This window comes from Saccopteryx bilineata, chromosome 2 (assembly GCF_036850765.1).
Source record: "Saccopteryx bilineata isolate mSacBil1 chromosome 2, mSacBil1_pri_phased_curated, whole genome shotgun sequence".
Classification (NCBI taxonomy): domain Eukaryota; kingdom Metazoa; phylum Chordata; class Mammalia; order Chiroptera; family Emballonuridae; genus Saccopteryx; species Saccopteryx bilineata.
This window is the reverse complement of record NC_089491.1, coordinates 120,197,089-120,221,478: the sequence shown is the minus strand read 5'-3', so window position 1 is coordinate 120,221,478 and position 24,390 is coordinate 120,197,089.

Sequence of the window (24,390 nt, the reverse complement as noted above, 5' to 3'; positions counted from 1 at the left end):
ACCAGGCAGCTGGGAACTTATTAGAAAAGCACATATTTTTTTTGGAGACCCAACTAAGCCCCACTGAATCAAAACTCTAGGGTGGAGCCCCTAAATCCACATTTAACAAGACCGTTCGGGTGACTCTCAGGCAGACTCAGGTCTGAGAACTCTGCCCTGGGAATCTGGAGGAGCAAGTTTTGATAGAGCTCTGGTGTCATCTGTCTCAGGGGGGCATGTGTCCATGTTACCATGTTCATTCCAGCTGAGCTTGCTGGAGGCTGAGAGTCCAGTTTGGGGTGGGTTTGGTGTTTTGCTTGAGGGCATGGATTTCTGTAAAGCAAGGAAACTTGAAAGTGGACTGGTCCCTTCCCAGGACAGGAGCCCTGCTGCTTGAATATGAAATGCATCTGTTTGGATCTTTCAAGCAGATAGCAGAAACTTGGTTTGCTCTTTGATTTCAGTCTTCTTTTTTGTTTTTTTCTACAGAGACAGAGAGTCAGAGAGAGGGATAAACAGGGACAGACAGATAGGAACGGAGAGAGATGAGAAACATCAATCATTAGTTTTTCGTTGTGACACCTTAGTTGTTCATTGATTGCTTTCTCATATGTGCCTTGACCATGGGGCTACAGCAGACTGAGTAACCCCTTGCTCGAGTCAGCGACCTTGGGTCTAAGCTGGTGAGCTTTGCTCAAACCAGATGAGCAAGCGTTCAAGGTGGTGACCTTAGAATCTCAAACCTGGGTCCTCCGCATCTCAGTTCGATGCTCTATCCACTGCACCACCGCCTGGTCAGGCTGATTTCAGCCTTTATGGTTGAAAACCCTTTCTAAAATGGATCTGCCTTTTTGCTACTTTAGAGACTTGAATAATGTCCAAAGTCACAAAGTTGTGGAAGATTTATCTTTGCAAACCTGAGTTTCGGTGAATTAAGGTGAGCATTACTCTGATTTGGCTTCAGATTTGCTTTCTTGGGAGGAAGAAATTGGAAGTCCTACTGATGGCTGGGATTTGCCTGTGGCCCTCGATGTACGTTACCTATGGCACACTCTGTTAAGTGTGTCTGTCTTATTTCCCCTTAACAGCTACACATGAAAGTCCTCTGTGCAGTGGGCAGATAGCAAGAAGTATAGCACCATGTAAACTCAATGAGAACAGAGCTGGTTAGTTCACAGTTTTATCTCTAAAACTGACCGTTATAACAGCACCAATAAACATGTGGAGTGATGGAAAAAACATGGTCATTGTCCATGAATTTTGGATCATTCTGGAATCCTTAGGTCTCAGAGTTCCAATTCTGAGCATTAATACTCACCACCTGGGCCCATAAAGATAGTATGTACAGGCAGGACTGGCTCTGTAACTTATGGGAGCCAGTGCAAAATGAAAATGCAGAACTCCTTCTTTAAAAATCATTACAAACCTCAAGATAGCAGAGTGTTAAAACATGTGCAGGCCCTCCTGAGTGTGGGGCTTGTGCTCCAGCACAAGTCTCGTGAAGCAGAAACTACAGATAGGAGATGGGATGACATCTTACTAATCCTTGCAACTTCTGGAAATAAACTTTTATTTTCTTTGCAGAAATCCTTAAAATGACCTTTTATGTAGTTCTTTTCCTCTTTTCCACGGAAGAGATGGACAATATAAAAATGGAGGTATCTGTGAAAGAACTGGATTATTCCAACTCTTTAGTACCTTGGAAAGCATCTGCAAGTCCTGGCCATATTGCTCTACAGTGCCTCCTACTGGAGATATCTGAGTACTCTCTATCCATTGATCCTGGACTTCACATATGACTCACTTTGGCCAATAGAATATTAGTAGACGTGATATGAGCACAGATTTTAAATGCACTTCTGTAGTTTGGCCTGGTCGCTTGTCCTCTATCATGAAAACTGTCCTGGGTAGTAAGTAGTTGGTCCAAGAAAAATGAGAGAAAAGTGGAGAGACCTGATCTCCATTTGTGGCCCAAAGCAGAGCTGCTCCAGCTGCCCCACAGACATGTGAGGAGATAAAGAAAGGCTTTAGTAAACCACTGAGCTTTTAGAGTCATTTGTTACACAGCATTCACTCAGCAGACACCTGACTAATAAGGCTCCTTCAGGTGGACTCTACCAAGCAATACTTAACTGCAATTTTTTATACTTTAGGGATGCTGAGAATGACAAAGGTGAGGCAAGAGAAAGAGTCAAAATTAATATTGGACATTGATGTACAATCCGGAGGCTCTAGTCAAGTCAGCAAGTACTGAACAAAGTCAGCAAGTGCTAAACAAAGGACAGCCAATCAGTGCCAAGCTGAATCTCATTAGAGAGATCTGATTCCATAGTTGTTTTTTTTTTAAAGAGATTATAGCTATTACAGTGTAACTTCTTGAAGAAGCAGCAGGAAGAAGAGGCTTCATTTTTGGGAAGCCTATCCCATGTTTGACAAAGGTGGAAACAGCAGCTGCCAGCTCATCGACCCCAGCAGCAGGGAGGGCCGTCGTAATATTTAATAGCCCACATGGAAAGGCCTCCGACCACTCAGAGAGAGGCCTTGCTTCTAACCCATCTTTGGAGTAGATGAGCTGTGATCAACTCTTGGGGTGGAGATGGGGCCTCTTTTCCAAGGATTCCAGTAAAAGTGCCAAGCCCGTTTTTTAAGCCAGGCTTGTTGAATTGAACTAACCCGGAATATATAACCCAAGAGTAAATAGGGGAGGTTCCCTGTAGCAGGCAGAGTAATGCTTCCAACACTCCTCCAAAGAAGTCTATATCCTAATCCTGAAAATCTATGAATAGGTTGCATGGCAAAGAGGACTTAAGGTTGCCATTCAACTGACCTTAAATGAGGGAGATTATCCAGGTAAACCTCACCAGTGTCCTAAAAAGTGGAAGAAGGAGGCAGGAGAAAGATGGTAGCATGAGGAGAACTTGGCCTGACATCGCTGGCTTTGGAGATGGAGGAAGAAGCCACGAGTCAAGGAACGTGGGAGTCCCTGGAAACTGGAGAAGGCAAAGAAACATTCTCCCCATGGGCCTCCAGGAACACAGCCCTGCAGACACTTTGACTTTAGCTCAGTGAGACATATTTTGGACTTCTGACCTCCAGAACCATGAGATAATGAGTCTGTGTTTTTTTGTTTGTTTGTTTGTTTGTTTGAGAGAGGCAGAGAAAGAGAGACAAGAACATGGAGCTGCTCCTGTATGTGCCCTGACCGGGGAATTTAACTGGCAACTTCCATGCTCCGGATGACTCTCCTACCGACCAAGATATCTGGCTAAGGCCTAATTTTCAGGGGGGGGGAGGGGAGAGGGGAAGGAGGAGTGGAAGCATTCATTTGTTGTTTCATTCAGTCGTGTATTCCCATGTGTGTCCTAACTGGGGATCGAACCCATAACCTGGTTTTTTCAGGACAACACTCTTTTAACTGACTGAGCTAACTGGCCCGGGCCAAGTTTGTGTTCTTTTAAACCTCTAAGTTTATGATAATGATAGAAAACTTATGCATTCCCCAACAGGAAACTAGAGTGTTCTTACCAAAACAAGGGGGGAATACTGGGCAGATAGGTAAGAATCAATGTGTAGTGAAGACTAGATCTCTGGGACCTCATGCTCCGAACCTCCTGGGTGTTTTCCCAACCCTGGGCAAGTCACTTAACTTCTCTGTGCCTCAGGAAAATGAGGATGATAAATATCTACCTAAAGGAGTCTTTATGAGGATTAGTGGTTTTAATATGTATAACTAGGAATCACTGCTGGCGTATAGTTAAGACCCAATAAATGTTAACAGTTGCTCTTATGACTAATACTACTGGGTCATATATGCAGTGATTAGCAACTCTAGGTCTGGAGCCAGACTATGTCGGGTCACAGCCAGCTCTGTCACTTAGAATTTTTATGCTTGGGCAAGGTATTTAACATTTATGAGGCCAGTGTTTCATGTGTCAAATGAGGATATTAAAATTACTGACCTCATGTGGTTGTGATGGGAGATTAATTAATACATGTAAAGTGCTAGTACAATGCCTGATACATCCAATAAATGTCATTTATCATCATCAATGTTTCTAGTAGTGCATGGTCACCATCATGCTGGATGGTTGATAACTAAACAGCCAACACCAGGAATTCAATGGCATCTCTTGTGATCACGAATACCTAGTTTTAGGCTATGAAGAACCAAGTTTCTCACACTGTGGGAGTTACAGGAGGCAATACCATCTTTCCTCTTTCAGGAAATAAAATATAGTAGCCCCCGGGTGCAATGCATACACAGTACAATAGATGAAAAGAAAGGGAAATGGAAGAATTCGTTTTAAGAAACACTCTGAGGTCCTGGCTGGTTTGCTCAGTGGTAGAATATCGGCTAGCATGTGGAAGTCCCGAGTTCAGTTCATAGTCAGGACACACAGGAGAAGTGCCTATCTGCTTCTCCACCCTCATGTTCGCCCTTCTCTCTTTCTCTCCCACTCTCTTTCTTTCTTCCTCTCCTGCAGCCATGGCTTGATTTGTTGGAGCACATTGGCCCATGCTAGGATGGCTCTGTGGAGCTTCTGCCTCAGATACTGAAAATAGCTCGGTTGCAGCATGGCCCCAGATGGGCAAAGCATTGGCCTCAGACAGGGGTTGCTGGGTGGATCCTGGTCAGGGCATATATGGGAGTCTGTCTCTCTAGATCCCCTCCTCTCACTTGGAAAAGAAGAAGGAAAAAAGAAAAAGAAAAGAATGAACACCCTGTAAGGAAAGACTCCTAAAAGGAATGCAGAGATCCCACCTGCTTCTCTTTTCTCTCTACTCTGCAATTGTGCAGGGCTGCTCCTGCCTTCGCTTTTGATGCCGTGTTTCTACACTTTGTAACATCGTAAGAACAGTAGGTTAAGGAGCCTTGCCATTTTCCTAGTCATAGGGGTCCTCTCAGCAATACCAAGAATTTCCACTTTGATAGATAATGACAAGAAATACAACAGTCCATTAGTAAACAAGCGAATCATTTCATGGAAATAGCTGATTTAATCAAAACATTCTGGTTTTCTCTCATCTGACCCACACCAGGAATGGACCAATCCAACTGGAAAAAAATATTTGTTTTATCTTTACCACATTTATTTACTCTTAGAGACTGTTTAACTTGATTGGACCAAGACGTTGGAAAGCGCAGACACACTCGAGGCACTGGCCGGCTTCCTTGATCTCTGGCACTGGGCGGAAACGGCCTGCTGCCGAGCGGTTTCTTTATTTTTTTTTTCTTTATTTTTTTTCTGTATTTTTCTGAAGCTGGAAACAGGGAGAGACAGTCAGACAGACTCCCGCATGCGCCCGACCAGGATCCACCCGGCACGCCCACCAGGGGCAACGCTCTGCCCCTCCACGGCGTCGCTCTGCCGCGACCAGAGCCACTCCAGCGCCTGGGGCCGAGGCCAAGGAGCCATCCCCAGCACCCGGGCCATCCCTGCTCCAATGGAGCCCCGGCTGCGGGAGGGGAAGAGAGAGACAGAGAGGAAGGGGGGGGGAGCAAATGGGCGCTTCTCCTATGTGCCCTGGCCGGGAATCGAACCCGGGTCCCCCACACGCCAGGCCGACGCTCTACCGGTTGGACGCTCTACCGCTGAGCCAACCGGCCAGGGCCCTGAGCAGTTTCTTGAAATTCTTTGCCCTTGTCTTCAAGGGGGAAGAATTAACCTGTCACTGTCCCAGGTTTGGGGGTGCAAGTACAGAATGAGAATTAGAAACAAATAAGTCAGTCATTCATCAATCCTCCTCAGTCATGTAAATAATTTCAAAATATGAACTACTCATTCCACAAATATACTGGCTTTTTTATGTGTGCCGAGTATTGTGTAGGTGTTTCAGGAAGCAGAGATAAATTCGGTATGGATTAAACCTCAAGGAACTCCCAGTCTGAGGAGTTACGTAAAAGGTACACAACCACCTGTGAGGGGTAGAAAGCTACAGGTGTGTTCTAGGTTGGTGTCTCCAGAAACAGAGCCAGCAGAGGGCTTGGGGGCAAGTTTGAGGACAGGAGCGAGGCAAGACAGGGCTGAGAGAAGCTAGCAAATGGTTGCATGTAGCCTGTTCCCATGAGGATGGCTGGTACCTGTGGTATAATAATAATATACATACCTGGACTTTGTCCCTGATCCTGGCATAGAGCTCCCAAAACCCTTAGAAATTACTATCTTTTGTATACTAATGAGATGAGCCCTGTGGGGGCCCTAGATAACTTCAGGATGGGGGCTGATTGCCAGAAAAAGCAACTACATAATAAGAGGGTAGAACTTCCAGCCCCACATCTCACCCTCTGCGAAGGGCAGAGGGCCTGGAGATTGAGGTCAGTTACCAGTGGCCAACAATATAACTAATCGTGCGCATGTAATGAAACCTCCACAAAATCCCTAAATGACGGAGTTCAGGGAGCTTCCGGGTTGGTGAGCATGTCCCTGTGCTGGGAGGGTGGGAGGGTGGCCCACCCCAACTCTACAGGGACAGAAGCTCCTGCACTGGGACCCTTGTAACCTTACTCATCTCTTCATCTGGTTATTCATTTGTATCCTTTATTTTCTTTTAAGTGAAAGGGGGGGAGATAGAGAGACAAGACCCCCCCATGCACCCCAACTGGGATCCACCCGGCAACCCCTTTCTGGGGCCAGTGCTAGAATCAATCAAGCTATCCTCAGTCCCAGGGCCACACTGGGACAAATCGAGCCACTGGCTGCGGGAGGGACAGAGGGAGGACTGGGGGTGGGGAGAAGCAGATGGTCACTTCTCTTGTTCCCTGACTTTGCAGTTGGTAGGGTGGAAGTGAGGGTCATGTGGGTTCCCCAGTGGAGGCTAGCATCTGAATGTGGGGCAGTCTTGTGAGACAGAGCCCTTTAACTTGTGAGATCTGATGCTAACTAACTCTAAGTAGTATTAGAATTGAATTGTTGTTTTATTTTTTTAAAGATTTTATTTATTGATTTTTCAGAGGTGAGTGAGACCGAGAAGTATCAACTCACAGTTGCTTCACTTTAGTTATTCATTGCTTGCTTGTTGTATGTGCCTTGACCCAGCAAGCCCAGGGTTTTGAACCAGCAACCTCAGCGTTCCTAGTTGATACTGTATCTACTGCACGACCACAGGCCAGGCTAGAATTGGACTGCTGAAAACCCAATTGGTGTTGGAAACTTGATTGGTGTCAGGGAGAACCACACATTTTGTGTCAGAAAACACCATGCAGTACCACAAAATTGTTCCAATCCCATATCAGCTAGCCAGTGGCTGTGGCTGCCCCTAGGAATAAAATAACATTTCTGAGCAAGGTGGCTTCTATGGGTCAAAGGCAACTCTCCAGAGAAGGGTGCGGCCATAAGCCTATAACAGCCAACAGTCAGAGCAGCCATGGAAAGCCACGCCTGCCTGGTAAAGGGAATCTGGGCTGGGTACACAGTATTGTTTACAAAGTAGCATTCAGAGGAGGATAGGAGGTGTTGGTGGAAATTCCCATGAGGTGTGAACTGATCCTGTAAAATCTGCAGGAGGCTGAGAGGTCACCAAATGCTGGTTCCTCCAAATGAAGTCACAGAGAGATTCCTGGGACCCAGAGACTCCTGCCTGCAGAATCCAGTCAGACTTAAGCTGACTGTGCCAACCAGAGAAACAGTACCACCCGGAGTCTCGCCGTGTGCTGTCTGCAAGCTGGAGATCCAGGAAGGCCGCTGCTGTCCAAGCCCAAGTCCACAGCCTGAGGAAAGGGGCTCCGGTGGCATGAGGGTAGACGGCCCAGTCGGAGTCTGAAAGTCCAAGAACCAAGAGTGCCGATGTCCGAAGGCAGAAGACAATGTGCCTGCTAATGCAGAGATCAAATTCACTTCTCTTCAGCTCTTTTATTCTATTCGGGCCCTAGGTGGATTTTAGACTATGCCCGTACACTTTCGTGTAGGTGATCTTTGCTCAGTCCACTCATACTAGTCTCTTCCAAAAACACCTTCACAGGCACACCCAGAAATAATGCTTTCTCAGCTCCCTGGGCATCACCTAGCCCAGTCAAACTGACACATAAAATTAGCTATCACAGCGCTGCGCTGGAACCGTGTTTAGGGCAGAACAGGAGTGAGGGGCATTAAATGTAACACCTACGAGTGTCTGGGGAAGAGCAGCTAGCGGGCACCTAGAATTGAAAATGAAGCCAGAAGTGAAGTTTAAAAAGAAGCACTGCCTTTGGGGGAAAGACTGTGTGCTATCACGCTGCTTTTCAGAAAACTAAGATGAAAAGAAGAACATACCTGTTTATGGAGTGCTTATTATTTTTCAAGTACTGTGGCTCATCGATATGGCTTTACAATATCTAATGCCCCTTTACATACACAATCTCAGTAAACCTTCCATAATATTCTTGTAAGGGAGAATTGTCCCTACTGTAGAAATGCTGACACCAATTCAGAGAGTGAAGTCACTCGTTGGGGCCACTGTGCAAACAAGTAGGGTTTGAGCCGATGTGTCCGACTCCCACGCTGCTGCTGCATCTGCTCCTGTCCTTCAAGCTTCCTCCTGGCTTCCCGATGACTCTCGGTCCTCAGACTGCAGTGTGCCTCTGATTCACCCAGAGTGCTCCTTTAGACATTGCTGGGCCGGCCATGAGAGTTTTAATTCAGTTGGTCTGGACACACCAGAGATTGGGCCAGGTATGTAATTCCCAGAGTCTGATGCAAAATGAAAATGCAGGGCCCATTATCGGGTGGAGAGACAGTCTCACCTTCCCACAGGCCCATGGCCCCTGTCACCGTGAGGAAATGCAAACTCCATGCCAAGATGCACTCAGTACCTGGGTTGGGGAAGGTGAGAGACCCCTAAAAATTTGCTCACTGAAGTGCTTTCAGGCTAAGGTAGGGACAGCGGCCACCTTGCCCTGGCCTGAGCACTGAGGGGTGTGTACTCATGCAAGTCCTTCCTGCATTTGTGTGCAGGCCAGGGGCAGAGGACAATGGCAAATGCAAGCCTCCCCTCATCAACTCAACCTGGCTGCCGCCACAGATGGAGAGTAGCAAAGGTCCTGGGGCAGGAAGGGCAGGGACAGATGGCTTAGAACCCATCTGGGGAAGTAATCAGAGGCAGGACTGTGTGAGCCGAGGCTCCAAGCACCCTGAACTTGCTCCAATCAGATTTCACTTAAGACCATTCATTCAAAGAAAAAATTAAATTTCATCTGTGAGCTCTGTGTGACAACACTGGTCGTGTGCCCATGAATCGCCTCTGGCCAGAGAATAATTGCACTTTTAGTAAATTCTGAGCGGTTCTGAGAACCACCAGTCTTTCCTTTAAAATGAGTCAAAGCATTGCTCTCCTGTGTAACCTTCCCTTCCTTCTCTATGAACCTGCAATTTTCTTCCTCAAGGGGTTGGGGGAGAGAAAGAAGAGAGAGGCTGGGAGGTGAGGCTCCTAGAGCACAGAGCTAGGAGCATCGGCCCTACTCGATACATGTTTGCCACAATATTAATAGTAGTGATAGTTATTGCTCTCACTGCTTCTATTGTTGTGCAGGCTATTGTCTGATGCCTTTATCTATTGTTTCCTGCCTATTTCCTCTCTGCTATCAGCTCAGTTTGGAGAAGGAACCAGAGAAGACAGGGGCAGGGCAGGGGGTGGGAACCGAGACCTTAGATCAAAGTCGGCTATTGCCAAAAACCAAATCAAGAGATTCATGAGGACTGTGCCATTTGCCTTAACACATGTATGTCGTGGGTGCTCTGACGTTGGCACTGGAGAGAGAGTCTGGGTGTGAGGAAGGGGTGGGTAGACCATTGCACCCTGTGTTCCCTTGGGGATTGAGCTTTCAGCCTGCAAAGGACAGTTAGATATCTCCAGGGAGTAGAAAGCCTGAGTGTTTAAAGGACAGATGCAGCCCTGGGGATAGAGATCCAGTTCTCACTGGTGTCCCCTCTGTTCCTTCAGGAGTGAGGGGAGAGGTACCACTTTCCCTTCAACATCTAGACCAGCCAGATTATGATGTCCAAAAGCACCAGACTGCAGCATGGCCTTCCACGAAGGGCTGGCTCATTTCAACATCGCTTGTTTACCTCAGGCAAAGCCTACCTGGCCTTGCTCGCTCTCCAGGGCTCACCTGGAAGCACACACTGCTCTCAGACTCTGGTGCGGGGAGACTAAGGCTCAGGGGGAGAGAAGGGGTTGAGTTGCTCTACAGTGAGCAACTGGACTGTGTGGCCCACTCAGTCCAGGGTGGCCCTTTGAGGACTCTTCCAGTGCAGAGTAAATAACCACATCACATACCTCCATTATTCACAGTGATGTGTCTTTGTCTTTAATAGCTATCCAGGAAAAATTTCAGGACACACAACATGCATGCAAGGGAGAGCCACTATTAGGTAGAGTGAGAATGGGTGAGTGTGGATCCTATTTTATTTTATTTTATAATTTTAATCATTGTAGAAGGAAGCTGGAGGGTCACCAGGTCACAAGTCTGCAGAGGGTGTGATAAAGAAATCAGGAAGAGGAATCCCAGGACTTCCGAGCCGCTAGGCTGGAGAGTGTTGTCACCATTGTGTCCCGGCGCCCGAGCCTGGTGCGGGTGCCTAGTGTTTATGAGAGCTTTGCCTGGTCTGCCCTCTTTTCTCTGCCAGAGCATCAGCTGCCAGCTCAGGGATAACCTCTTCACCTCAAATCAATTCTGCAAACATTTATGGAACATCATTTCTCCAGTGGGCATATAAAACAGGAACCAGAGAGCACACAATAAATAGCTGCTGTTATTGTTTATAAATACTCTTCTTAGAAGTTGACCTTGAGCAAGTTACTTGCCTCTTGGTATTTTAGTTTCATAACCTGTAAAATGTGATAATAATAGGGTGTACCTTGAAGGGTGGCAATATGTTCTGAGTGAATACATCAAAACACTTGGAAGGATGCCTGATATATAATAAGTACCTACTAAACATTAGCCAGTATTGTTATTAAAATTGTTATTAACATAATATATGATATGATATAATATAATATAATATAATATAATATAATAACATAATGTTATACGATGCATATTAGTAATAGTACTATAACTACCATAGTGAAAAAGACAGATACAGTATTTGATCTTACAGAACTTCCAGGCTAATGGGGAAAACAAGGAATTATGACAAAGTGATGTTACTCTACCCAGTAGTAGAGGTGTGATGGGCACTTTCAGGAGGGTACCCTGTAGGCTTGGGGGTTATTGGAGATTTCCTGTGGGAAACATGGCTTAGCTGAGACCTGAAGAATGATTGAGGGATTTTCAGACATGGGAGTGATTGTGGGGAGGGAGAACATTCCATATGGAGAGACTCGCAACGTGCAGTCAGGAGGTGAGAGAAGAGGGAGGCACAGGAGCTGTGTCACCCAGGCCTGGTAAGCCATCCTAAGGAACCTGAGGTTCAAAATAAAAAATGAAGAAGACACAGGCCCTGCCCTTAGGAGCTCCTAGGGAAGCAGGAGAGATGGACATAAAATACTTTATTATTTTTTAGCTGAATTTATTGGGGTGACACTGGTTAATAAAATGATAGAGGTTTTAGGTGTACTATTCCATAATAGATCATCTGTATGTTGTATTGTGTTCACTACCCCATATCAAGTCTCCTTTATTGTTCTTGTTAATCATTTGGTAGAATGTAAGAATGGAGAAGAGGAACCCCAGGCCTGCCTGCGGCAGAGGAGAAAGGGCGAATGGGAAAGGCCAAGACAAAACACACAGATCAGCCTGGACAAGAGTCACAGAGGAGCACTTCCTCTTCCTAAGAGTGCCCTCTTGCCTTTGTCCCCAGGTTCCTTCGGTGGAACAGCATCCTTGTCCGAGCCGGAAGCTTCCACGTGATCCCCAACGCCGCTTTTTCTCTCACCCCTTCCATTCCACCAGTGGCCAAGTCCACCGAGTTGCCACCTCCAATTCTGCTACCTCTGATTGTCCTTAGTGAGAGCTTTATCATTTGACAAGGGATAATTTCAACAGCTACATCTGTCTCTCTCAGTTTGCCCTGATCAAATTCACTTTCCACCTCATGAAGGCCATAGTGCTCTCTCCAGCACAAAGTCAGCCATGTCTCTCTCTAGGGTGAAACTGCTCCATGCCCACAGCATTCCACTCCTCCTGCTTTTCTGCACACCCACCGAGCTACTGTGGGCTCACGATGAGTGTGTGTAACACACCTTCAGCCCCTCTGGGGAAATGTAACAGTGCTATGAATATACATATGTATGTATGTATGTTTATTTTTTAATTTTTTATTGAACTATAATTGACACATCCCATTGTAAGTTTAAAGTGTACCGTGTGTTGATTTCATACATTGTTAAAGTGCAATGTGATCATCACCATAGCATCTCTGTCATGTCACATTAGCAGTTATTTCTTTTCTGTGCTGAGAACATTTACAATTGAGTAAAAGTACTATTTTAAACCTATTTTTAATACTAAAGGAAAGTCAGTACCTTTTTCTATCTGTAATTTCATTAAATGGAGCTATTCTTTTTCTTGAATAACCTGAATTAAAATGAGGAGGTGTGCCTAGACCTTTTAGCTGTGAGGATTAAAAAAAAAAATCACTGTTACGTCCCTTTTTGTCTTCCTAGGGTGAGCACCATACAAATGTCAAACTATAGGTTAGAGGGAAGGAAGGTCATTCAGTGATGGAGTCTTCCATGTACACTGACCTCTGAGCCTGAATAATGTAAAATTTCAGCTTTCCTCCCTTCTTTGTCCTCCTCCACGGTAGTTCTTTTCTAGTTTTTAAAGAGTCTGTAATTATTGGGAAATAATTTACATAAAATAAAATTTACCTTTTTAAAATGTATAATTCAATGAGTTTTGTTGATTGTATACAGTCAAGTAACTGCTGCCTTAATCAAGATATAAAGCATTTTTATCAACTCCTAAAATCCCATCATGCTCCTCTGTAGCCATTCTCCTCACCCACACCCATTTCCTGGCACCTGATCTATTTTCCAAAATGTCACATAAATGGAATCGTATAATATGTAGCCTTTCATGTCTGGCTTCTTATACTTCACATACTGCTTTTAAGACTAATTCATATTGTTGCACATATCAGTAGCTTGTTTTTTTTTTTTCCTGAATATTATTCCTCAGTCTGGATGTAGCACAATTTATTTATCTGTTTACCTATTGGTGAACATTTGAGCTGTTTACAATCTTTAGGTATTATGAATAAAATTATTGTAAACATTCATGTACAGGTCTTTGTGTAGACATATGGGTTCATTGCTTTTTCATAAATACCAGGAGTGGTATTGCTAGATCATATCAGATGTATATATTTAACTTTATAAGAAACTGCCAAGCTATTTTAAAGTGGTTTTACCATTTTCCATTCTCACCAGAAATCTGGGGGCTTCAGTTGTTTCATGTGTTTGTTAATGTTTGATAATGTCAGTCTTTTTAGTTGTAGATATTTTAGTGGATGTGCAATTGTATATTTTCATGTTTTAACTTATATTTTGCTAAATTCAAAATAGCATTCTTTTAATGAACTAATTTGTGATACATATATATACTTTGGTGAAAGGGTGTGTTTAAAATTTTTTTACCCTTTTTAAGTTGGATTTTTAAATATTCTTATTGAAGTGTAAAAGTTCTTTATAAGCATTTTGGATACAAGTCCCTTTTCAGATATAGAATTTTCTAATAATTTTCCAAGTCTGTTGCTCTCCACCCACTTTCTTAACATTATCTTTTAATTAATTTATTTCTTAATTAATTAATTAATTAATCTTTTGCGAGAGAGACAGATAGATAGATAGGAAAGGAGAGAGATGAGAAAGATCAACTCATAGTTGGCAGCATTACACTTGTTTACTGATTGTATCTCAAACGTGCCTAGACTGGGGGCTCCAATAGAATTAGCGACCTTGGGCTCAAACCAGCGACCATGGGCTCATGTCTATGATTCCATGCTCAAGCCAGCGACCCCTTACTCAAACTGGTGAGTCTGTACTCAAGCCAGATGAACCCACACTCAAGCCAGTGATCTCAAGGTTTCAAACCTGGGTCCTCAGTGTCCCGGGTCAACACTAGCCACTGTGCCACTGACCAGGCTAACATTACCTTTTTATTTATTTTTTTATTTTTATTTTTTTAACATTACCTTTTTAAATAACAGCTTTATTGAGATATATTCACATAACATTATCTTGTGAAGAGCAGAACTTTTTAATTTTGATTAAATTTGATCAATATTTTCTTTTAAGGTTGTTGGTATTTGTATCCTATGCCTAACACAAAGTAACAAGATTTTCTCCCATATTTCTCAGAAGTTTTATAGTTTTGTCTCTTGCATTTAGGTCTATGATCAATTTCAAGTTAATTTTTTTCCCTGTTTTCTCTTTCTTTTCTTTACTATTTTCTTTTTTCTTTCGCTTGTTTTTTGTTTTTTTAAATTTATTTATTTATTTCAAGTTATATTTTGTATCTGATATAAAGGGCTAAGGTTCACTCTTTTGGTATGGATATCCAATTGTTCAAGCATCATTTGTTGAAAAATTATCCTTTATCCATTAAATATTTGGGAACTTTTGTTGAAAATCAGTAGACTATAATTGGTAGAACTAATTTTGGATTCTCTAGACTGTTCCTTTAATTTATATGGCTACCTTTAGACTAGTACTGTATTTTATTACTGTAGCTTTAAGATAAATGTTGAAATCATATAGAGTGAATCTTGCCACTTTGTTAGTATTTTTCAAAAATCATTTCTGTGTTCTTTACCTTTCCAAATAATTTCAGAATCAATATGTCAGTTTCCACAACAAAAATAAAAAGGCGATTGAGGTTTCATTTAAGATTGTGTTCAATCTCTAGATCAATTTAGGGAGAATTGACATTTTTAAAGGTATCGACTATTCCCATCCATGAGCATGATTTTTGTCTTTATTTATTTAGTTTTTCCTTAATTTTTCTCAGCATTAAATTTTTTTCAACATACAGTTCTTTGCACATATTTGATTAAATTTATATCTAAATATTTCACTGTAAATGGTATTTTTAACAATTTTCAATTTCCAATAATTTGTTGCTAGTTAATATAAACAACTTATTTTTATATTGACTTTGTAACCTAGCTAAACTCACATATTTTCTGTAGTAACTATTTGTATTTTTTATTACTTATAATTTTCTCTGAATATTATTATGCTGTTTACAATTAAAAACATTTTTACTTCTTCCTTTGCAATCTATCTACTTTTACTCATTTCTTATCTTGTTTCACTAGCTAGGGCCTCCCATACACTAGTGAAAAGAAATTATAAAGGTAGACATTTGTTTTATTCTCAAACTTAGGGGGAAAGCAGTCAATCTTTACCATTAAGAATGATGTTAGCTGTTGTTTTTTTATTAATAAGGCTTGTCAAACAGAGAAAGTTTTGTTCTGTTCCTAGTTTACTGAAATTTTTTATGGTGGATGGGCATTGAACTTTATAAATTATTTTTTCTTTTTTACATGTATTGAGATAATATGATTTTACTATTTTAGTCTGTTAAGATTGTGAATTTTTCTGATAGAATTTGAAGGTTGAGCCATCTTTGCTTTCCTGCAATACACCCAAGTGGGTCACAATATATTTTTATTTTTACATATATCCGAATTCAATTTGCTAATAGTCTGTGACCTTGCTCATGAGAAATATTGGTCTGTATTTTTCTTTTTGTCTTATTTGGCTTTGCTCTCTAGATAATGTTGACCTTTAAAATGAGTTGCAAGGGGTTCCCACTTCTTCTATTTCTTTAGAGAAGTTTATGTAAAATAAGTATTATTTCTTAATTATGTGTTCGGTGAAATTTATCAGTGAAGCCTTCTGAATCTGTAGTCTATTTATTTAATAGAAAAATGTCCATACAAATCGTCCAATTCTTCTTTAGTGAGCTTTCTTTTTATTTATTGATATTAGAGAGAGAGAGAGAGAGAGGGAATGAGAGAAACACTGACTTTTTACTTTACTTATGTATGCATTCATTAGTTGATTCCTGTATGTCCCCTGACTGGGGATCAAACCTGCAACCTTGCCATATCAGGTTAATGCAATAACCAACTGAGCTGCCCAGCCAGGGCTTGAGTGAGTTTTGGTAGCTGGTGGTTTACTCTTGTGGTCGTCTTTGTGTGAGGTATTGGCATATTATGATTGTCTTCTGATTTTCCAGTTGCTATCAGTGATATTTTAGTTATTTATTCATACCATTTTTATTTATTGTGCAATTTTTAAATGTCCACTTAATGGCTGCCATTGACAGATTACAATACAGGTCATCTGTTGACAATGAACATGTAGCAGGGGAAACGTGATGGTTGTGGCAGATTGGAAGGCATTGTAGATAGACAGTGGGCTAAAAAATAATATGTTGAAAAAGATAGGACTTGCTTGATGACTTTGTCAGACAAATCTGTCTCTTTTAAGTAAGGGTTTTTTTAATGAGAGGGTAATAAAGGGGAAATTGCAACAAAAATCTCCTCCCCAGCAAGCATTGGAAAAGCCAAAGAGAATAATGGCAGGACTTATTAGCATGATGTTCATAGAGTTATTTCTAAATCGATTTTTTTTTTTTTGGTATTTCATAAGAAACAAGTCTTTAGGGTTTTTTATGTTTGGTTTTGGCACATATTATAAAGTAATGAATATCTTGATTTGGAGTATTTTGTTTTATTTATTATAAAAGACTTTTTTCCCTTATTTTCCAAGTGAGAGGAGGGGAGATATAGAGGCAGACTTCCACATGCATCTGACCAGGATCCACCCAGCAACCCCCATCTGGGGCTGATGCTCTGCCTATTTGGGGCCATGCTCACAACTGAGCTATTTATAGCACCTGAGGTGGAGGCTCCATGGAACTATCCTTAGCACCGGGCTGATGCACTCGAACCAATGGAGCCATGGCTTGGGGAGGGGAAGAAAGGAAGAGGTAGAGAAACAGATGGTCGCTTCTCATGTGTACCCTGAACGGGAATCAAACCCTGAACATCCACACACTGGGCTTATGCTCTACCACCTAGCCAACAGGCCAGGGCCTATTTTTTTTAAAGATTATTTATTAATGTTTACCTAATTAGATTTTTTTTTAACAGAGACAGAGAGAGAGTCAGAGAGAGGGATAGATAGGGACAGACAGACAGTAATGGAGAGAGATGAGAAGCATCAATCATCAGTTTTTCGTGGCGACACCTTAGTTGTTCATTGATTGCTTTCTCATATGTGCCTTGACTGTGGGCCTTCAGCAGACCGAGTAACCCCTTGCTCAAGCCAGCAACCTTGGGTCCAAGCTGGTGAGCTTTTGCTCAAACCAGATGAGCCTGCGCTCAAGCTGGAGACCTTCTGCATCCCAGTCTGATGCTCTAACCACTGCATCATTGCCTGGTCAGGCAGGCCAGGGCCTATTTTAAAAGATTTTATGGGGGTGGAGGAGGGGGTAAAGTGAGAAGTATCAACTCATAGTTCCTTCACTTCAGTTGTTCACTGATTGCTTGTCATATGTGCCTTGACTCAGCAAGCCCAGGGTTTAGAACTGGTGACCTCAGCACTCCTGGTCACACTTTATCCACTATGTCACCAAAGGCCAGAAAGGCCAGGCGATTGGGAGTATTTTAAGCCAAAACAAAAAGAACCCAACTTTACCCTCAATTTTATTTATCCCTAGCCTATGTTTAAATATTATAAATAATCTTTGAAAATCTTACAGCCACATTTGTTGAAATAGCACTGTCAATGATTTGAATGACCTATTTTAAAAGCAACTTACCCTCCAACCTACTGTTCCACTTAAAATTTTCTCTTTGTTCATACTAAACCCTATACTGTTTTCCTAAAGGCAACTTGTTTGCAAGTACACAAAAACTTAATCTACTTTGGTTTAATTTACTCATGTGTAAAGTAGGTATTTTTTTTCTACCATCTTCCAAGAGTTATTATATGAACAAAATCAGGTATGTGCTATAAACACATTGTTAAAGAAAAATTAAAACCATCATAGAAAGGCACACTGATGATATTATACTATTTTCTTTTGTTATGGGGCACGACCATTATAATTTTAATGTTCTAGGAAAGCAGAAAAGACCTGTATGTGTGATCAATCCATAGGGAATGTATATGGTGGTTGCCCTGTGGCTTGAGGAGGTGTCTGCTGTTTATACTGTTTAGGGCGGGCCTCTGTAGCTCTGCCACATGCCTTTGGTTAAAATCAGCCCCACCCATGATTGCCAATCTCTAGGTTGGTTCACTGGGTGCTGTTGCTTCTCAGAATTCCATGACCAAGCCAGGAGTGGTGTTTGTTGTTTACTAATAGGTATTTCTTCTGCCTGCTCCTCTTACCACATCAGCACACGAGGCCTTGACCTTTGCAAACTTCTCCGGGAAATCAAACATACCTAGAAGCTGCCCAGGCGTAGATCTAATAACGCTATCAATTGCTCTTTGCGAGGTCATGGAACAGAGCTTGGAAGGTGATTGGTACAAAAAGGAAACATAACAGCTCATGAAATCCAAGTTTTTCATGAGGAAACAAGAATCCAGAAAAGCTAAGGGACGTGATCAAGATCCCCTCTTCCATGAAGCCTTTCTGGGTTTTCCAAGATGGTTGTAGTGCTGCTTTCCAGTAGTTTGCAAAGCCGCTCTGTGCATTCTCCCATAAATTTTCACCCTTTGTTAAAATGCTTTGCTAATTGTATTTCTTTCACTGGACTGAGATCACCTTAGGAGTGGGTTGACTTGTACCTGTCCACAAAGCTTGGTACATTTTAAGTATTCATGAATGTTTGTTGAGTGGGCAAGTCTCTCATATGCTGTCTACTAGGTATTATAGTTTTGAGGCTAAGCTCATGCAGATTAGGGAGAAACTACGAGAGAGACAAGTTCCTCTTGATAGTAGATGGAACAGAGTCCAAAGGCTAAACCATAAATTATACCGAGAAGCACAACTAAGCAAGGGAAGATGAGCGTTAAAGAGATCCAGGCCAGAGAGAAGGCAGTAAACGTGTTTCAGGTTCCTCACTTGTGCATTCATTCATTCATTCATTCAATAACTTATAGTGGCTATGTACTATGGACCAGGCGCTACTTTAGGCACTGGGAATACAGCAGGGAATTTAACAAAGTTCTTGCTTATTTATATTTTAGTAGAAGGGAGACAATAAACAAATGACCAATGAAAAAAATCATTGTGATGTCAGGTAGTGCTAAGAACTGGAACGAAAAATAAAGCAGGAGAAAGACATGGTCACAAGAAGAAAGGGGAGGCTTCTCTGAGCAAAGAGCTGAATGAATGAGGGAGTAATGTCATCAGAATATCAGGGAAAGAGCATTTCAGAGAGAACAGCAAGTACAAAGGCCCTCAGACAGGCTTGGTGTGTTTGAAAAACAATAAGGCCAGAGGGTTAGAGCATCATGAGGGTGGAAGAAGGAGATGAAATTATTCTGCACTGGTGAAATCCAGCACCAAAGTTGTATGAGTGATAATCCTGTGTCTAGACAGACCAGTTCCAAAAAAGAGAGTCCTGTCTAGTGCTGTGGGTAGACCTTCATCTCTCAGGACCTTCGTGGAGACCACCCACCCTTAGGTCCTCACCTGAAGTCGACAGGCCCCTGGGGATTCATAATCAGGCTTCAGGTTGTGAATTAACCCCCAATCTGTGCCTCTTGAACGTTTTTCTGCAGAGAATTCTTAGATGGAGGCTGCATGCAAATGCCTGCAGAGCCAGAGTAAAGAAAAATAAGTCACGCCAGAGAACCCAGCCATATTTCGCCTTTGGAACACAGAAAGATACGAAGGGAAATATGCTTCACCTTCACCTGCACACAGAAATAAGTTCTCTCCCATTTGTCTTGAAACATTTAGTCATTTGGGTCTATCTTTTATTTCCTGGCTTCTGGTAGAGACTTTGGTCCAGAGAAATACTTCTTCGCCATAAAAAAAAAAAAAAAAAACTATGTAAGGATGACAACAAATAGCAAGTAGTGGTCAGTATTGAAGAGACCACAAAGAATGGTGAGGACTGGTGAGTGTGCCACAAAGGGGGCAGCTATGCCTCTGCTTCAGCTGATCACCGCCTTTGGGGAATGGGGCCCACATTGTTGACAGATCTTAGGCAGTTAAGAAAAAGCAGAGATATGGATTCCTTGTGGGTGAAACATCCAGATTTTCAATTTGCTTCACGTTTTTTAAAATCCTGGCCAGTGGTGGGATTCAAATAATTTAACAACCAGTTCTCTGCCCTAATGACCATTTTAAGTACAAAAAAAGATATTTGAAAGATAGTTTATTATTTCATGCATTTAATACTTAAATAAGAAAAATAAAAGAGGTACACAAAACTAGATTGTGTTAAAAGAGTTTTAAAATATTAATGAAAAAATATTAAATGACGCCTGATCAGAAATAATAAAACTGTTGTTTAAGATATTTCCAATGACAGCTTGTCACTCCCTGGTTGTTTGGCACTTTTTATATGTTTGTTTACTGAAGTAACAAATTTGAATTAAAATGTAGTATTTCATCAAAGGTATAATGAGTTTTATGAAATGAATAAATAAATATTACAAGCATGGTTCTATCAAATTTTTTTTTCACCTATGGAGGGAATGAACATTATCACGAGTGCTTATGAACGTTAAAAAAGAGTAAGGAATATAAATTTGTGATTTCTACATTGGGCGCTGCCCAGGCGTCCACCTTAGAGAGAACCCTGATTACAAGTGCCATTTTCACAACCAGTTCACCAAACTCAACAAAAAAAATTAGGTATTGGTTCTGCCAAACTGGTGTGAACACCAATGATCCTGGCATACCAACAATAACACTTTTGGGAGTTATGGTCCATAGGCAGGTGGTTTGTGGACTCTGGTCTATAGATTTTACCAGAATTTCTGTGAGATCTTTGACTTAACATTAACAACCACTGTCCTAGAATATGATTTCCCCCAACTTCTGTAAGAGGAGAGGCAAGGGCATGGCCATCTCCCACATTCTTGGATCCCAAAACTGTAGGGGAAAACCATGTGCCTGGCTTCTCCCTCCCCTCCTTCTGCCCCAGAGCACAGAAGCCAGGGCATTGGCTCCTCTTCCTCCTCCTTTGTCCACGATGAGTGTCCTCCATTTTGAGGATGGAGTGAGGACACTGAAAGGGAACTGGTGTTGAGAAGCACTAGAGGAAAAGTAGGAGAGGCTCTTTCTTTGTCTTTTCAATTCTCTATTCCACTCCCTCCTATTAGTCCCTCCACATCCACTCACTGTACCCCATGAGTGTCTTTAATTATAAGTTATGAAAACCCAAATTGAGTCAGGATGGGGGAAAAAAAACCTCTTTGTCTCCGGTATCTGAGAAGGCCAAATGTAGCTCAGCTTCAGGCATGTTAGACTCAAGTGCTCAGGAGTCTCCTTCCCTCACTTACACTTCTGCTTTTTTCTCTTGCCTTCATTCTGTGACAGACCCTCTCCATGTGATGGAACAGTTGCCTTACATGGTCATCACTACCATCATCTCAGAAGCAAAGAGATTGTTTCTCTTGGAGTGCTTATAACAAATCCTTAAAATTTTTTTCTTGGGCTGGGATATTGGACAGACCCCTATGTCCAGGGGCATGGGTATTCCTATTGGTTAGCCTGAATCACATGTTCTGCAGAAGAGTAGGTCTTAGAACCACTGGGAGTCTGGGGATGGTATGTGATGTGCGTGTACGTGTGTAATGGTGGTGGTGATAGTGGTGGTAGTGGTGAGATGGCAAACTCTAGAAGGAAGTGATGGTGGCTGCTAAAAAGCATACCTTCTGTGCACAAGTGCTTCCGACCTAACAGCCAAGGATCATTTTATAACTGTCTCATTTCCAAAAACAGAAGCTGAAAAATTTTCTGCAACTCAGCAGAAGCTCAGTGTGGAGTCCTTGTCAATTTCAGTATTAGAACTTTGGCATTGCAAAACCAAGAATGTCCAGTTCGGATTTGGCACCTAGAGGGGATTTTCAAGCCTTGGCAATTTCTCAGTGCAGGCAACTGAAGAAACTCCAGCTTTGTGAAAACCACTTTCCTTTCCTCCTAACACAGTGACAGGTCACCACTGCAGCCATGCACCTGCTGTCCCACTGAACAGAACAGATATGTTTTGGAACATCTAGAGACAATTGGAATCACTTTTTAACCCTACAAATTTAAACCCAGAGACGAGCTCTAGGGAATGAACTACAAGAGGTTCTTAGGCAGTCTCAGGAGGGTGACTGTTGGGCTTCATATAGACAAATATGTGATAAACATACCTATAGGGAGAAAAATCCAAACTCACCGACAGTAAAGGATGATAGTTGAAATAACAGCTAATCTTTATTATTTGCTGAGTGCCAAAGCATTTTTCATAGATTATCTCATTTAATTCTCACAACAGCTCTATAAGGTAATTTTCATTATTATCTCTCTAAAAGGCTAAATAATTTGCCAAAGATCAATATATAGCAAGCAGTGGTATACAGATTCATGCCTAGGCAGTTTAACTTTAAAGCTATGAGGTTAGGACATTCATCCATCCATTCACTCATTCAACAATTATGTGGACTGTCTACTACATGTTGGGAACTATTCAAGGTGCTAAGATACAGTGGTGAACAATGCAAAGACAAGTACATATCCTCATGAAGCTTATATTCTAGTGAGGAAGAAAAACAGGAAAAAAAGACCAGTAAATAAAATATAAACTAGGTTAGATAGTGATCAGCTTCTTTAATTTATTTTTTAGCATAAGAGAGACACACAGACAATAAAGGAGATGAGAAGCATCAACTCGTAGTTGAGTTACTTCAGTAGTTCATTGATTGCTTTCTTATAAGTGCCTTGACCAGGGGCTCCAGCTGAGTCAGTGACCCTTTGCTCAAGTCAGCGATCTTGGGCTCAAGCTAGTGACCTCTGGGCTCAATTAAGCCAGTGACCATGGGGTCATGTCTATGATACCAAGCTCAAGCTGACTACCCCATGCCCAAGCTGGTGAGCCTGTGCTCAAGCCAGATGAGCCTGTGCGCAGGCCAGTGACCTCAGGGGAAGAGAGATAAGTGTGTGAGGGTTGCTTCTGAATAGGGTGATCAGGCAAGGCCTCACTAAGAAGCTGACACGGAGTACAGTTATCTGAAGGGAAGAACAGGATAGGTAGGGAAAAAGCCTAGGTAAAGGACGTGAGGAAGAAGAGCAGTATGTTCTAGAAAGAGCAAGGAGTCCAATGCAACTTGCACAGAGTGATCAAGGAACAGAGCAGGAAGAGATGAGATCAGAGGCAAATGAAACTGGATCTTGTAGGGTGGCTCTTAGAATTTGCGAGTGGTTCTTACTTAGGGTTTTGTATTTTATTCTAGTGCGATGCAGCCATTTAGTTTGGAACAGAGGAGGGACATGAAATGACTTTGTTTAAACAGGATCACTCTTACTGCTCTGACTGGAGAATCTATAACAGGTCCAAGGATACCAGGAAGGAGTCTGCAGCAGTAAGCCAAGGCCAAAATGGAGTGGCTGGGGCTAGTGTGTGGTATGTGGCAAGTGCTCCAATTCTGGGTTTATTGAGAAGTCAGAGTCAAAGGATTGGCTGACAGGTGGGATGGGGTGTGTGTGAGAAAGAGCAGCCTGGGATGACTCTAAGGTTTTTGGCCTGAGCAACTAAAGACTGGAATTGACACTTTCAGAGTTGGGGAAAATGAAAGGAAGAATGGTTTTTGGTTTTGTTTTAAAGGAATGTTGTCTTAAGGGGTTATCAGGACCTTGTTTGGGACATATTAAACCAGAAATGTCTATTCCACATTCAGAAGTGATGCTGAGTGGAAGGTCTGGAGTTCAGAAAAGAGGTCCATCACAACTGGGGTTATAAGCTCTACATCCTACACCCTAAGCCCCTAAAGTAGTTGAAAACACTGCCCTATGTGCAATTTTAGGGAAATGATGACTACATCAAAAATTCTAGAACAGTACTAAGAAAAGTTAAATTTAAAAATTAATCCTAAAAAAAGTTGCTTTCATTTCTCTACATTCCCTTCTGTTTTTGCCCACATGCAAACTTAACTTTATAATGTTGTAATAGTTTAAATAGATACACTTTCATATTTTACTATTTTCAGTTAACATGATCCCATATACACTTCCCCTAACAGGCTCCCATATGTGTTTCTTACAGATTACAAAGGCCAAAAACATGCTGAGCATCGCTGAGAAGCATTTCAGAAACAAAAATAGAAAAATCCTAGTTTGGTTCCATTTGCTGCGCCTGTAGCTGGTATTGTGTTTATTGTAAATTTTGATATAGAATGATTCTCTGTGGAGGTAACTTTGAGCGGGGACCTGAATAAGAGCTGGCCATGCACCTGATCTGGGTAAGAGCACCCCAACAAGGCAAAACAGCATGTGCAAAAGGAAATCATGAGTCAGGAGGCAAC